The sequence below is a fragment of the Pseudophryne corroboree genome, unplaced genomic scaffold, assembly GCF_028390025.1.
Source record: "Pseudophryne corroboree isolate aPseCor3 unplaced genomic scaffold, aPseCor3.hap2 scaffold_346, whole genome shotgun sequence".
NCBI lineage: Eukaryota > Metazoa > Chordata > Amphibia > Anura > Myobatrachidae > Pseudophryne > Pseudophryne corroboree.
The window spans coordinates 596453-610178 of NW_026970009.1; the positions used below are offsets into that span (position 1 = coordinate 596453).

The 13726-nt window shown below is 43.2% G+C and overlaps 14 non-coding genes across 14 annotated transcripts; 1 reads left to right on the forward strand and 13 right to left on the reverse strand.

The window, feature by feature from the left end:
• Positions 1–66: 66 nt before the first annotated feature.
• On the reverse strand, positions 67–230 carry LOC135020319 (U1 spliceosomal RNA). The gene has a single exon (XR_010217756.1). It is a non-coding gene; the product is annotated as a U1 spliceosomal RNA (small nuclear RNA).
• Positions 231–901: 671 nt separating this feature from the next.
• On the reverse strand, positions 902–1064 carry LOC135020293 (U1 spliceosomal RNA). Its single transcript, XR_010217736.1, has one exon. It is a non-coding gene; the product is annotated as a U1 spliceosomal RNA (small nuclear RNA).
• A 152-nt stretch (positions 1065–1216) lies between these two features.
• LOC135020320 (U1 spliceosomal RNA) lies at positions 1217–1380 on the reverse strand. The gene has a single exon (XR_010217757.1). It is a non-coding gene; the product is annotated as a U1 spliceosomal RNA (small nuclear RNA).
• Positions 1381–2053: 673 nt separating this feature from the next.
• Positions 2054–2216, reverse strand: LOC135020275 (U1 spliceosomal RNA). The gene has a single exon (XR_010217718.1). It is a non-coding gene; the product is annotated as a U1 spliceosomal RNA (small nuclear RNA).
• Positions 2217–2368: 152 nt separating this feature from the next.
• LOC135020257 (U1 spliceosomal RNA) lies at positions 2369–2532 on the reverse strand. The gene has a single exon (XR_010217701.1). It is a non-coding gene; the product is annotated as a U1 spliceosomal RNA (small nuclear RNA).
• Positions 2533–3203: 671 nt separating this feature from the next.
• Positions 3204–3366, reverse strand: LOC135020278 (U1 spliceosomal RNA). Its single transcript, XR_010217721.1, has one exon. It is a non-coding gene; the product is annotated as a U1 spliceosomal RNA (small nuclear RNA).
• A 152-nt stretch (positions 3367–3518) lies between these two features.
• LOC135020344 (U1 spliceosomal RNA) lies at positions 3519–3682 on the reverse strand. The gene has a single exon (XR_010217780.1). It is a non-coding gene; the product is annotated as a U1 spliceosomal RNA (small nuclear RNA).
• Positions 3683–4353: 671 nt separating this feature from the next.
• LOC135020276 (U1 spliceosomal RNA) lies at positions 4354–4516 on the reverse strand. The gene has a single exon (XR_010217719.1). It is a non-coding gene; the product is annotated as a U1 spliceosomal RNA (small nuclear RNA).
• Positions 4517–4668: 152 nt separating this feature from the next.
• LOC135020325 (U1 spliceosomal RNA) lies at positions 4669–4832 on the reverse strand. Its single transcript, XR_010217762.1, has one exon. It is a non-coding gene; the product is annotated as a U1 spliceosomal RNA (small nuclear RNA).
• Positions 4833–5503: 671 nt separating this feature from the next.
• LOC135020308 (U1 spliceosomal RNA) lies at positions 5504–5666 on the reverse strand. Its single transcript, XR_010217749.1, has one exon. It is a non-coding gene; the product is annotated as a U1 spliceosomal RNA (small nuclear RNA).
• Positions 5667–5818: 152 nt separating this feature from the next.
• LOC135020333 (U1 spliceosomal RNA) lies at positions 5819–5982 on the reverse strand. The gene has a single exon (XR_010217769.1). It is a non-coding gene; the product is annotated as a U1 spliceosomal RNA (small nuclear RNA).
• Positions 5983–6628: 646 nt separating this feature from the next.
• Positions 6629–6791, reverse strand: LOC135020294 (U1 spliceosomal RNA). The gene has a single exon (XR_010217737.1). It is a non-coding gene; the product is annotated as a U1 spliceosomal RNA (small nuclear RNA).
• A 152-nt stretch (positions 6792–6943) lies between these two features.
• On the reverse strand, positions 6944–7107 carry LOC135020321 (U1 spliceosomal RNA). Its single transcript, XR_010217758.1, has one exon. It is a non-coding gene; the product is annotated as a U1 spliceosomal RNA (small nuclear RNA).
• Positions 7108–13442: 6335 nt separating this feature from the next.
• Positions 13443–13516, forward strand: TRNAN-AUU (transfer RNA asparagine (anticodon AUU)). The gene has a single exon. It is a non-coding gene; the product is annotated as a tRNA-Asn (tRNA).
• Positions 13517–13726: the final 210 nt, after the last annotated feature.

A 13726-nucleotide genomic window follows, 5' to 3' on the forward strand; every position in this document is an offset into this window, starting at 1 on the left:
CTCGAAAGAAGAACAAGGCTAGAGGAAGATCTGAGACAAAGAAATCTGACTTTTACCAGAGCTGAGCAGAGGAAAGCACAAACACAGTCCCCCACTACCACAAATAATGCAGTTGAGTTTCCCACATTTGGGGAAATCACAGGGGTCAGCATACCCAGAATGCAATGAATGAACCTCACCCTGGGAGAACAATCTTCATGACCATGGTATCTCCTATGCAAAATAAGTATGATTTGGGATAGGGCTGGGGAGGGCCGCTGCTCAGGCACATCTCTGTCAAGTAAAGGAGATTCAACTGAGGCAGCACAAGGGAACTCTCATCTGGGGACAACAACTGCAGGGAGAACACATATTTTCAGATGAACATGGGAGGGCAGAAGGCTGCCTAATACTGAAGCACCCCCAAACAACAAACCAAATGCAACAACTAGTGCAAGCATTCCTGGGGGAAGGCCTGCAGCAGATGGATTTGCATATGGTGATGTCATCCAAGCAGTGGGTCAAAGTTGGCTTCAACCCTCGTCTGCATATGAAAAGAAAAAAGGGATGTGCAGGGCATGGCGTCCTTTTGTGGCGCTTGGATGACCCCTAATTTGCATTAAACATCTCCACCCTCCTTCGGTGTGGGGCTCATGTTGGCTATGCCCCAGCCCCTGAAGCATTCAAGATGATTTCTTGCAGCAGCTGGGCACTGTAACAGCTCCAGAGCTGCTCTGTAAAGCATGTAAAAGGGTGTGGGCCCTGCAGCACTACCTGTAGTATGCATTGTGCGTTGGAAGGCACAAAGTAAGCAGACGGGAGAGGTCAGGATAGTGCGCAAGGGCATAGAAGGGAGCGGCTCAAGAAAAGAGAAGTGGAAACAGACAGCAAACTAGGCTGGAGAAAGACCTGAGACAAAGAGATCTGAATTATATGAGAGCCGACCAGAGGAAACACAAATTATGCAGTCAAGTGTCCCACATTTGGGGAAATCGCAGGAGCAGCACACCCAGAGTGCAATGGGTGAGCCTTGCCCTGGGAGAAGCACCTTCCTGATCATAGTATCTCACCTGGCAGGTAAATAGGAGTTGGGCTAGAGCTGGGGAGGGTCGCTGCTCGTGCACCCCCCTGTCAAGTGAAGGAGATCCAACTGAGGCAGCACAAGGGAACTCTCGAAAGAAGAACAAGGCTAGAGGAAGATCTGAGACAAAGAAATCTGACTTTTACCAGAGCTGACCAGAGGAAAGCACAAACACAGTCCCCCACTACCACAAATAATGCAGTTGAGTTTCCCACATTTGGGGAAATCACAGGGGTCAGCATACCCAGAATGCAATGAATGAACCTCACCCTGGGAGAACAATCTTCATGACCATGGTATCTCCTATGCAAAATAAGTATGATTTGGGATAGGGCTGGGGAGGGCCGCTGCTCAGGCACATCTCTGTCAAGTAAAGGAGATTCAACTGAGGCAGCACAAGGGAACTCTCATCTGGGGACAACAACTGCAGGGAGAACACATATTTTCAGATGAACATGGGAGGGCAGAAGGCTGCCTAATACTGAAGCACCCCCAAACAACAAACCAAATGCAACAACTAGTGCAAGCATTCCTGGGGGAAGGCCTGCAGCAGATTGATTTGCATATGGTAATGCCATCCAAGCAGTGGGTCAAAGTTGGCTTCAACCCTCGTCTGCATATCAAAAAAGAGAAAAGGGGCGTGCAGGGCATGGCGGCCTTTTGCGGCGCTTGGATGACCCCTAGTTCGCATTAAACACCTCCACCCTCCTTCGGTGTGGGGCTCATGTTGGCTATGCCCCAGCCCCTGAAGCATTCAAGCTGATTTCTTGCAGCAGCTGGGCACTGTAACAGCTCCAGAGCTGCTCTGTAAGGCAAGTAAAAGGGTGTGGGCCCTGCAGCACTACCTGTAGTTTGCATTGTGCATTGGAAGGCACAAAGTAAGCAGACGGGAGAAGTCAGGATAGTGCGCAAGGGCATAGAAGGGAGCGGCTCAAGAAAAGAGAAGTGGAAACAGACAGCAAACTAGGCTGGAGAGAGACCTGAGACAAAGAGATCTGAATTATACGAGAGCCGACCAGGGGAAACACAAATTATGCAGTCAAGTGTCCCACATTTGGGGAAATTGCAGGAGCAGCACACCCAGAGTGCAATGGGTGAGCCTTGCCCTGGGAGAAGCACCTTCATGATCATAGTATCTCACCTGGCAGGTAAGTAGGAGATGGGCTAGAGCTGGGGAGGGTCGCTGCTCGGGCACCCCCCTGTCAAGTGAAGGAGATCCAACTGAGGCAGCACAAGGGAACTCTTGAAAGAGGAACAAGGCTAGAGGAAGATCTGAGACAAAGAAATCTGACTTTTACCAGAGCTGACCAGAGGAAAGCACAAACACAGTCCCCCTCTACCACAAATAATGCAGTCGAGTTTCCCACATTTGCGGAAATCACAGGGGTCAGCATACCCAGAATGCAATGAATGAACCTCACCGTGGGAGAACAATCTTCATGACCATGGTATCTCCTATGCAAAATAAGTATGATTTGGGATAGTGCTGGGGAGGGCCGCTGCTCAGGCACATCTCTGTCAAGTAAAGGAGATTCAACTGAGGCAGCACAAGGGAACTCTCATCTGGGGACAACAACTGCAGGGAGAACACATATTTTCAGATGAACATGGGAGGGCAGAAGGCTGCCTAATACTGAAGCACCCCCAAACAACAAACCAAATGCAACAACTAGTACAAGCATTCCTGGGGGAAGGCCTGCAGCAGATGGATTTGCATATGGTGATGTCATCCAAGCAGTGGGTCAAAGTTGGCTTCAACCCTCGTCTGCATATGAAAAGAAAAAAGGGATGTGCAGGGCATGGCGGCCTTTTGCGACGCTTGCATGACCCCTAATTCGCATTAAACACCTCCACCCTCCTTCGGTGTGGGGCTCATGTTGGCTATGCCCCAGCACCTGAAGCATTCAAGCTGATTTCTTGCAGCAGCTGGGCACTGTAACAGCTCCAGAGCTGCTCTGTAAGGCAACTAAAAGGGTGTGGGCCCTGCAGCACTACCTGTAGTTCGCATTGTGCGTTGGAAGGCACAAAGTAAGCAGACGGGAGAAGTCAGGATAGTGCGCAAGGGCATAGAAGGGACCGGTTCAAGAAAAGAGAAGTGGAAACAGACAGCAAACTAGGCTGGAGAGAGACCTGAGACAAAGAGATCTGAATTATACGAGAGCCGACCAGGGGAAACACAAATTATGCAGTCAAGTTTCCCACATTTGGGGAAATTGCAGGAGCAGCACACCCAGAGTGCAATGGGTGAGCCTTGCCCTGGGAGAAGCACCTACATGATCATAGTATCTCACCTGGCAGGTAAGTAGGAGTTGGGCTAGAGCTGGGGAGGGTTACTGCTCGGGCACCCCCCTGTCAAGTGAAGGAGATCCAACTGAGGCAGCACAAGGGAACTCTCGAAAGAAGAACAAGGCTAGAGGAAGATCTGAGACAAAGAAATCTGACTTTTACCAGAGCTGAGCAGAGGAAAGCACAAACACAGTCCCCCTCTACCACAAATAATGCAGTCGAGTTTCCCACATTTGGGGAAATCACAGGGGTCATCATAGCCAGAATGCAATGAATGAACCTCACCCTGGGAGAACAATCTTCATGACCATGATATCTCCTATGCAAAATAAGTATGATTTGGGATAGGGCTGGGGAGGGCCGCTGCTCAGGCACATCTCTGTCAAGTAAAGGCGATTCAACTGAGGCAGCACAAGGGAACTCTCATCTGGGGACAACAACTGCTGGGAGAACACATATTTTCAGATGAACATGGGAGGGCAGAAGGCTGCCTAATACTGAAGCACCCCCAAGCAACAAACCAAATGCAACAACTAGTGTAAGCATTCCTGGGGGAAGGCCTGCAGCAGATGGATTTGCATATGGTGATGTCATCCAAGCAGTGGGTCAAAGTTGGCTTCAACCCTCGTCTGCATATGAAAAGAAAAAAGGGATGTGCAGGGCATGGCGTCCTTTTGTGGCGCTTGGATGACCCTTAATTCGCATTAAACATCTCCACCCTCCTTCGGTGTGGGGCTCATGTTGGCTATGCCCCAGCCCCTGAAGCATTCAAGATGATTTCTTGCAGCAGCTGGGCACTGTAACAGCTCCAGAGCTGTTCTGTAAAGCATGTAAAAGGGTGTGGGCCCTGCAGCACTACCTGTAGTATGCATTGTGCGTTGGAAGGCACAAAGTAAGCAGACGGGAGAGGTCAGGATAGTGCGCAAGGGCATAGAAGGGAGCGGCTCAAGAAAAGAGAAGTGGAAACAGACAGCAAACTAGGCTGGAGAAAGACCTGAGACAAAGAGATCTGAATTATACGAGAGCCGACCAGAGGAAACACAAATTATGCAGTCAAGTTTCCCACATTTGGGGAAATCGCAGGAGCAGCACACCCAGAGTGCAATGGGTGAGCCTTGCCCTGGGAGTAGCACCTTCCTGATCATAGTATCTCACCTGGCAGGTAAGTAGGAGTTGGGCTAGAGCTGGGGAGGGTCGCTGCTCGGGCACCCCCCTGTCAAGTGAAGGAGATCCAACTGAGGCAGCACAAGGGAACTCTCGAAAGAAGAACAAGGCTAGAGGAAGATCTGAGACAAAGAAATCTGACTTTTACCAGAGCTGAGCAGAGGAAAGCACAAACACAGTCCCCCACTACCACAAATAATGCAGTCGAGTTTCCCACATTTGGGGAAATCACAGGGGTCAGCATACCCAGAATGCAATGAATGAACCTCACCCTGGGAGAACAATCTTCATGACCATGGTATCTCCTATGCAAAATAAGTATGATTTGGGATAGGGCTGGGGAGGGCCGCTGCTCAGGCACATCTCTGTCAAGTAAAGGAGATTCAACTGAGGCAGCACAAGGGAACTCTCATCTGGGGACAACAACTGCAGGGAGAACACATATTTTCAGATGAACATGGGAAGGCAGAAGGCTGCCTAATACTGAAGCACCCCCAAACAACAAACCAAATGCAACAACTAGTGCAAGCATTCCTGGGGGAAGGCCTGCAGCAGATTGATTTGCATATGGTAATGCCATCCAAGCAGTGGGTCAAAGTTGGCTTCAACCCTCGTCTGCATATGAAAAGAGAAAAGGGGCGTGCAGGGCATGGCTGCTTTTTGCGGTGCTTGGGTGACCCTTAGTTCGCATTAAACACCCCCACCCTCCTTCGGTGTGGGGCTCATGTTGGCAATGCCCCAGCCCCTGAAGCATTCAAGCTGATTTCTTGCAGCAGCTGGGTACTGTAACAGCTCCAGAGCTGCTCTGTGAGGCAAGTAAAAGGGTGTGGGCCCTGCAGCACTACCTGTAGTTTGCATTGTGTGTTGGAAGGCACAAAGTAAGCAGACGGGAGAAGTCAGGATAGTGCGCAAGGGCATAGAAGGGAGCGGCTCAAGAAAAGAGAAGTGGAAACAGACAGCAAACTAGGCTGGAGAGAGACCTGAGACAAAGAGATCTGAATTATACGAGAGACGACCAGGGGAAACACAAATTATGCAGTCAAGTTTCCCACATTTGGGGAAATCAAAGGGGCAGCACACCCAGAGTGCAATGGGTGAGCCTTGCCCTGGGAGAAGCACCTACATGAACATAGTATCTCACCTGGCAGGTAAGTAGGAGTTGGGCTAGAGCTGGGGAGGGTCGCTGCTCGGGTACCCCCCTGTCAAGTGAAGGAGATCCAACTGAGGCAGCACAAGGGAAGTCTCAAAAGAGGAACAAGGCTAGAGGAAGATCTGAGACAAAGAAATCTGATTTTTACCAGAGTTGACCAGAAGAAAGCACAAACACAGTCCCCCACTACCACAAATAATGCAGTCGAGTTTCCCACATTTGGGGAAATCACAGGGGTCAGCATACCCAGAATGCAATGAATGAACCTCACCCTGGGAGAACAATCTTCATGACCATGGTATCTCCTATGCAAAATAAGTATGATTTGGGATAGGGCTGGGGAGGGCCGCTGCTCAGGCACATCTCTGTCAAGTAAAGGAGATTCAACTGAGGCAGCACAAGGGAACTCTCATCTGGGGACAACAACTGCAGGGAGAACACATATTTTCAGATGAACATGGGAGGGCAGAAGGCTGCCTAATACTGAAGCACCCCCAAACAACAAACCAAATGCAACAACTAGTGCAAGCATTCCTGGGGGAAGGCCTGCAGCAGATGGATTTGCATATGGTGATGTCATCCAAGCAGTGGGTCAAAGTTGGCTTCAACCCTCGTCTGCATATGAAAAGAAAAAAGGGATGTGCAGGGCATGGTGTCCTTTTGTGGCGCTTGGATGACCCCTCCTTCGGTGTGGGGCTCATGTTGGCTATGCCCCAGACCCTGAAACATTCAAGATGATTTCTTGCAGCAGCTGGGCACTGTAACAGCTCCAGAGTTGCTCTGTAAAGCATGTAAAAGGGTGTGGGCTCTGCAGCACTACCTGTAGTATGCATTGTGCGTTGGAAGGCACAAAGTAAGCAGACGGGAGAGGTCAGGATAGTGTGCAACTGCATAGAAGGGAGCGGCTCAAGAAAAGAGAAGTGGAAACAGACAGCAAACTAGGCTGGAGAAAGACCTGAGACAAAGAGATCTGAATTATATGAGAGCCGACCAGAGGAAACACAAATTATGCAGTCAAGTGTCCCACATTTGGGGAAATCGCAGGAGCAGCACACCCAGAGTGCAATGGGTGAGCCTTGCCCTGGGAGAAGCACCTTCCTGATCATAGTATCTCACCTGGCAGGTAAATAGGAGTTGGGCTAGAGCTGGGGAGGGTCGCTGCTCGTGCACCCCCCTGTCAAGTGAAGGAGATCCAACTGAGGCAGCACAAGGGAACTCTCGAAAGAAGAACAAGGCTAGAGGAAGATCTGAGACAAAGAAATCTGACTTTTACCAGAGCTGACCAGAGGAAAGCACAAACACAGTCCCCCACTACCACAAATAATGCAGTTGAGTTTCCCACATTTGGGGAAATCACAGGGGTCAGCATACCCAGAATGCAATGAATGAACCTCACCCTGGGAGAACAATCTTCATGACCATGGTATCTCCTATGCAAAATAAGTATGATTTGAGATAGGGCTGGGGAGGGCCGCTGCTCAGGCACATCTCTGTCAAGTAAAGGAGATTCAACTGAGGCAGCACAAGGGAACTCTCATCTGGGGACAACAACTGCAGGGAGAACACATATTTTCAGATGAACATGGGAGGGCAGAAGGCTGCCTAATACTGAAGCACCCCCAAACAACAAACCAAATGCAACAACTAGTGCAAGCATTCCTGGTGGAAGGCCTGCAGCAGATTGATTTGCATATGGTGATGTCATCCAAGCAGTGGGTCAAAGTTGGCTTCAACCCTCGTCTGCATATGAAAAGAGAAAAGGGACGTGCAGGGCATGGCGGCCTTTTGCGGCGCTTGGATGACCCCTAGTTCGCATTAAACACCTCCACCCTCCTTCGGTGTGGGGCTCATGTTGGCTATGCCCCAGCCCCTTAAGCATTCAAGCTGTTTTCTTGCAGCAGCTGGGCACTGTAACAGCTCCAGAGCTGCTCTGTAAGGCAAGTAAAAGGGTCTCTGTGGCGCAATCAGTTAGTATGTACGGCTATTAACCGAAAGGTTGGTGGTTCAATCCCACCCAGGGACCTAATTGATCTTGTTATCAGATTTTGGTGATCTTTAAGTAGACAAGTCAAATTTCATACCCCCTGTTATGGTGTAGGGTACCTGGCCTTCTCTGATGTAATAAGAGTTAGATTTGATTCAGTGATTTTATAAAAACATCTAGGAAGCACAATTTAGCAGTGGGTTGCAGAGAAAAAGAAATATGCTGGCAAAAAAATCAAATTGCGTGATTAAACAGCTCTTCATTTTCTGGCTTTATTTTTATGCTAACAAATTTGTTCTCTGAAAAGTGTCCACAAAGCCAAGTCTCTGATTAACACCTTTGTAGGGATGGTTTTTCACCTATTACTAAATTAAACTTGCTTCATTGGAAAGGCAGCAAGATGCATCCTCATTTCAATGTCTACTGAAATAATACAGGTTGACACCAGGAAACATTAACGCCACTGCATCCTTGCTGCTTTCTCATGTGGAAGTCTGTTTAATGTGAAAACAAGGTGATATCTAATTAGCACACAGGTAAGAAATTACGAAAATCTTTATTTAAGGGTGAAGATGTTTCTCACAAAATTGTTGCCCCAATGCATCATTGAAATTCAAGCTGGAAAGATGATTTTAATATATCACTTGTACATTTTGTATTGCTCTTCTGGTGACAATGTAGTTTTTTTTGTCAATTACCATTTTAATAATAGGGTAAAGAAAATTAAGTGGATTTTTGAAAGAAAACTATACTGTCAATATACTATTAAAACAAATTAAAATGGTAAAAGTTATTGTACTTTAAGTAAAAATAAAAGAGCAAAAATATCAATCCCAGTTTTGATTACTTAAATTAACAAAAAAAAATGCATATAGCAAAGGATAGTTTCAATCTGCCTACCTCTGGGTTATGGGTCCAGCATGCTTCCATTGCAGTACTCTGCTGCACATGTAAGTGCAAGAGATCCTGAAGCACTCACTCATCATGGGAAAGTACCAATGTGTTTATTCATTGGTTGATGGAAGAAACATCTTACAAAAACTCTCCAGATTATTGACTTTTTAAAGTTTTGCTAGGAAACGTTTTAGATGAATGCTTATTAGCCTTTGTCAGTATGGACTTTTGCAAAGTGTCTCTGTGGCGCAATCAGTTAGTATGTACGGCTATTAACCAAAAGTTTGGTGGTTCAATCCCACCCAGGGACCTAATTGACCTTGTTATCAGATTTTGGTGATCTTTAAGTAGACAAGTCAAAATTTCAAACCCCCTGTTATGGTGTAGGGTACTTGGCCTTCTCTGATGTAATCAGAGTTAGATTTGATTCAGTGATTTTATAAAAACAGCTAGGAAGCACAATTTAGCAGTGGGTTGCAGAGAAAAAAAATATGCTGGCAGAAAAATCCAATTGAGTGATTAAACAGCTCTTTATTTTCTGGCTTTATTTTTATGCTAACAAATTTGTTCTCTTAAAAGTGTCCACAAAGCCAAGTCTCTGATTAACACCTTTGTAAGGATGGTTTTTCACCTATTACTAAATTAAACTTGCTTCATTGGAAAGGCAGCAAGATGCATCCTCATTTCAATGTCTTCTGAAATAATACAGGTTGACACCAGGAAACATTAACGCCACTGCATCCTTGCTGCTTTCTCATGTGGAAGTCTGTTTAATATGAAAACAAGGTGATATCTAATTAGCACACAGGTAAGGAATTAAGAAAATCTTTATTTAAGGGTGAAGATGTTTCTCACAAAATCGTTGCCCCAATGCATCATTGAAATTCAAGCTGGAAAGATGATTTTAATATATCACTTGTACATTTTGTATTGCTCTTCTGGTGACAATGTAGTTTGTTTTTGTCAATTACCATTTTAATAATAGGGTAAAGAAAATGAAGTGGATTTTTGAAAGAAAACAATACTGTCAATATACTATTAAAACAAATTAAAATGGTAAAAGTTATTGTACTTTAAGTAAAAATAAAAGAGCCAAAATATCAATCCCAGTTTTGGATTACTTTAACAACAAAAAAAATGCATGTAGCAGAGGATAGTTTCAATCTGCCTACCTGTGGGTTATGGGCCCAGCATGCTTCCATTGCAGTACTCTGCTGCACATGTAAGTGCAAGAGATCCTGAAGCACTCACTCATCATGGGAAAGTACCAATGTGTTTCTTCGTTGGTTGATGGAAGAAACATCTTACAAAAACTCTCCAGATTATTGACTTTTTAAAGTTTTTCTCGGAAACGTTTTAGATGAATGCTTATTAGCCTTTGTCAGTATAAACTTTTGCAAAGTGTCTCTGTGGCGCAATCAGTTAGTATGTACGGCTATTAACCAAAAGGTTGGTGGTTCAATCCCACCCAGGGACCTAATTGACCTTGTTATCAGATTTTGGTGATCTTTAAGTAGACAAGTCAAATTTCATACCCCCTGTTATGGTGTAGGGTACCTGGCCTTCTCTGATGTAATCAGAGTTAGATTTGATTCAGTGATTTTATAAAAACATCTAGGAAGCACAATTTAGCAGTGGGTTGCAGAGAAAAAGAAATATGCTGGCAAAAAAATCCAATTGCGTGATTAAACAGCTCTTCATTTTCTGGCTTTATTTTTATGCTAACAAATTTGTTCTCTGAAAAGTGTCCACAAAGCCAAGTCTCTGATTAACACCTTTGTAGGGATGGTTTTTCACCTATTACTAAATTAAACTTGCTTCATTGGAAAGGCAGCAAGATGCATCCTCATTTCAATGTCTACTGAAATAATACAGGTTGACACCAGGAAACATTAACGCCACTGCATCCTTGCTGCTTTCTCATGTGGAAGTCTGTTTAATGTGAAAACAAGGTGATATCTAATTAGCACACAGGTAAGAAATTACGAAAATCTTTATTTAAGGGTGAAGATGTTTCTCACAAAATTGTTGCCCCAATGCATCATTGAAATTCAAGCTGGAAAGATGATTTCAATATATCACTTGTACATTTTGTATTGCTCTTCTGGTGACAATGTAGTTTTTTTTGTCAATTACCATTTTAATAATAGGGTAAAGAAAATTAAGTGGATTTTTGAAAGAAAACTATACTGTCAATATACTATTAAAACAAATTAAAATGGTAAAAGTTATTGTACTTTAAGTAAAAATAAAAGAGCAAAAATATCAATCCCAGTTTTGATTACTTAAATTAACAAAAAAAAAAAGCATACAGCAGAGGATAGTTTCAATCTGCCTACCTCTGGGTTATGTGTCCAGCATGCTTCCATTGCTGTACTCTGCTGCACATGTAAGTGCAAGAGATCCTAAAGCACTCACTCATCATGGGAAAGTACCAATGTGTTTCTTCGTTGGTTGATAGAAGAAACATCTTACAAAAACTCTCCAGATTATTGACTTTTTAAAGTTTTACTAGGAAACGTTTTAGATGAATGCTTATTAGCCTTTGTCAGTATGGACTTTTGCAAAGTGTCTCTGTGGCGCAATCAGTTAGTATGTACGGCTATTAACCAAAAGGTTGGTGGTTCAATCCCACCCAGGGACCCAATTGACCTTGTTATCAGATTTTGGTGATCTTTAAGTAGACAAGTCAAAATTTCATACCCCCTGTTATGGTGTAGGGTACTTGGCCTTCTCTGATGTAATCAGAGTTAGATTTAATTCAGTGATTTTATAAAAACAGCTAGGAAGCACAATTTAGCAGTGGGTTGCAGAGAAAAAAAATATGCTGGCAGAAAAATCCAATTGAGTGATTAAACAGCTCTTTATTTTCTGGCTTTATTTTTATGCTAACAAATTTGTTCTCTGAAAAGTGTCCACAAAGCCAAGTCTCTGATTAACACCTTTGTAGGGATGGTTTTTCACCTATTACTAAATTAAACTTGCTTCATTGGAAAGGCAGCAAGATGCATCCTCATTTCAATGTCTACTGAAATAATACAGGTTGACACCAGGAAACATTAACGCCACTGCATCCTTGCTGCTTTCTCATGTGGAAGTCTGTTTAATGTGAAAACAAGGTGATATCTAATTAGCACACAGGTAAGAAATTACGAAAATCTTTATTTAAGGGTGAAGATGTTTCTCACAAAATTGTTGCCCCAATGCATCATTGAAATTCAAGCAGGAAAGATGATTTTAATATATCACTTGTACATTTTGTATTGCTCTTCTGGTGACAATGTAGTTTTTTTTGTCAATTACCATTTTAATAATAGGGTAAAGAAAATTAAGTGGATTTTTGAAAGAAAACTATACTGTCAATATACTATTAAAACAAATTAAAATGGTAAAAGTTATTGTACTTTAAGTAAAAATAAAAGAGCAAAAATATCAATCCCAGTTTTGATTACTTAAATTAACCAAAAAAAAATGCATATAGCAAAGGATAGTTTCAATCTGCCTACCTCTGGGTTATGGGTCCAGCATGCTTCCATTGCAGTACTCTGCTGCACATGTAAGTGCAAGAGATCCTGAAGCACTCACTCATCATGGGAAAGTACCAATGTGTTTATTCGTTGGTTGATGGAAGAAACATCTTACAAAAACTCTCCAGATTATTGATTTTTTAATGTTTTTCTAGGAAACGTTCTAGATGAATGCTTATTAGCCTTTGTCAGTATGTACTGTTTGCAAAGTGTCTCGGTGGCGCAATCGGTTAGTGTGTTCGGCTATTAACCAAAAGGTTGGTGGTTCAATCCCACCCAGGGACGTAATAGACCTTGTGATCAGATTTTGGTGATATTTAAGTAGACAAGTCAAAATTTCAAACCCCTTCTTATTGTGTAGGGTACCTGGCCTTCTCTGATGTAATCAGAGTTAGATTTGATTCAGTGATTTTATAAAAAACAGCTAGGAAGCACAATTTAGCAGTGGGTTGCAGAGAAAAAAAATATGCTGGCAGAAAAATCCAATTGAGTGATTAAACAGCTCTTCATTTTCTGGCTTTATTTTTATGCTAACAAATTTGTTCTCTGAAAAGTGTCCACAAAGCCAAGTCTCTGATTAACACCTTTGTAAGGATGGTTTTTCACCTATTACTAAATTAAACTTGCTTCATTGGAAAGGCAGCAAGATGCATCCTCATTTCAATGTCTACTGAAATAATACAAGTTGACACCAGGAAACATTAACGCTACTGCATCCTTGCTGCTTTCTCATGTGGAAGTCTGTTTAATGTGAAAACAAGGTGATATCTAATTAGCACACAGGTAAGGAATTAAGAAAATCTTTATTTAAGGGTGAAGATGTTTCTCACAAAATTGTTGACCCAATGCATCATTGAAATTCAAGCTGGAAAGATGATTTTAATATATCACTTGTACATTTTGTATTGCTCTTCTGGTGACAATGTAGTTTTTTTGTCAATTACCAATTTAATAACAGGGTAAAGAAAATTAAGTGGATTTTTGAAAGAAAACTATACTGTCAATATACTATTAAAACAAATTAAAATGGTAAAAGTTATTGTACTTTAAGTAAAAATAAAAGAGCAAAAATATCAATCCCAGTTTTGATTACTTAAATTAACAAAAAAAATGCATATAGCAAAGGATAGTTTCAATCTGCCTACCTCTGGGTTATGGGTCCAGCATGCTTCCATTGCAGTACTCTGCTGCCCATGTAAGTGCAAGAGATCCTGAAGCACTCACTCATCATGGGAAAGTACCAATGTGTTTATTCGTTGGTTGATGGATGAAACATCTTACAAAAACTCTCCAGATTATTGATTTTTTAATGTTTTTCTAGGAAACGTTCTAGATGTATGCTTATTAGCCTTTGTCAGTATGTACTTTTCGCAAAGTGTCTCTGTGGCGCAATCGGTTAGTGTGTTTGGCTATTAACCAAAAGGTTGGTGGTTCAATCCCACCCAGGGACGTAATTAACCTTGTGATCAGATTTTGGTGATATTTAAGTAGACAAGTCAAAATTTCAAACCTTCTCTTATGGTGTAGGGTACATGGCCTTCTCTGATGTAATCAGAGTTAGATTTGATTCAGTGATTTTATAAAAAACAGCTAGGAAGCACAATTTAGCAGTGGGTTGCAGAGAAAAAAAATATGCTGGCAGAAAAATCCAATTGAGTGAT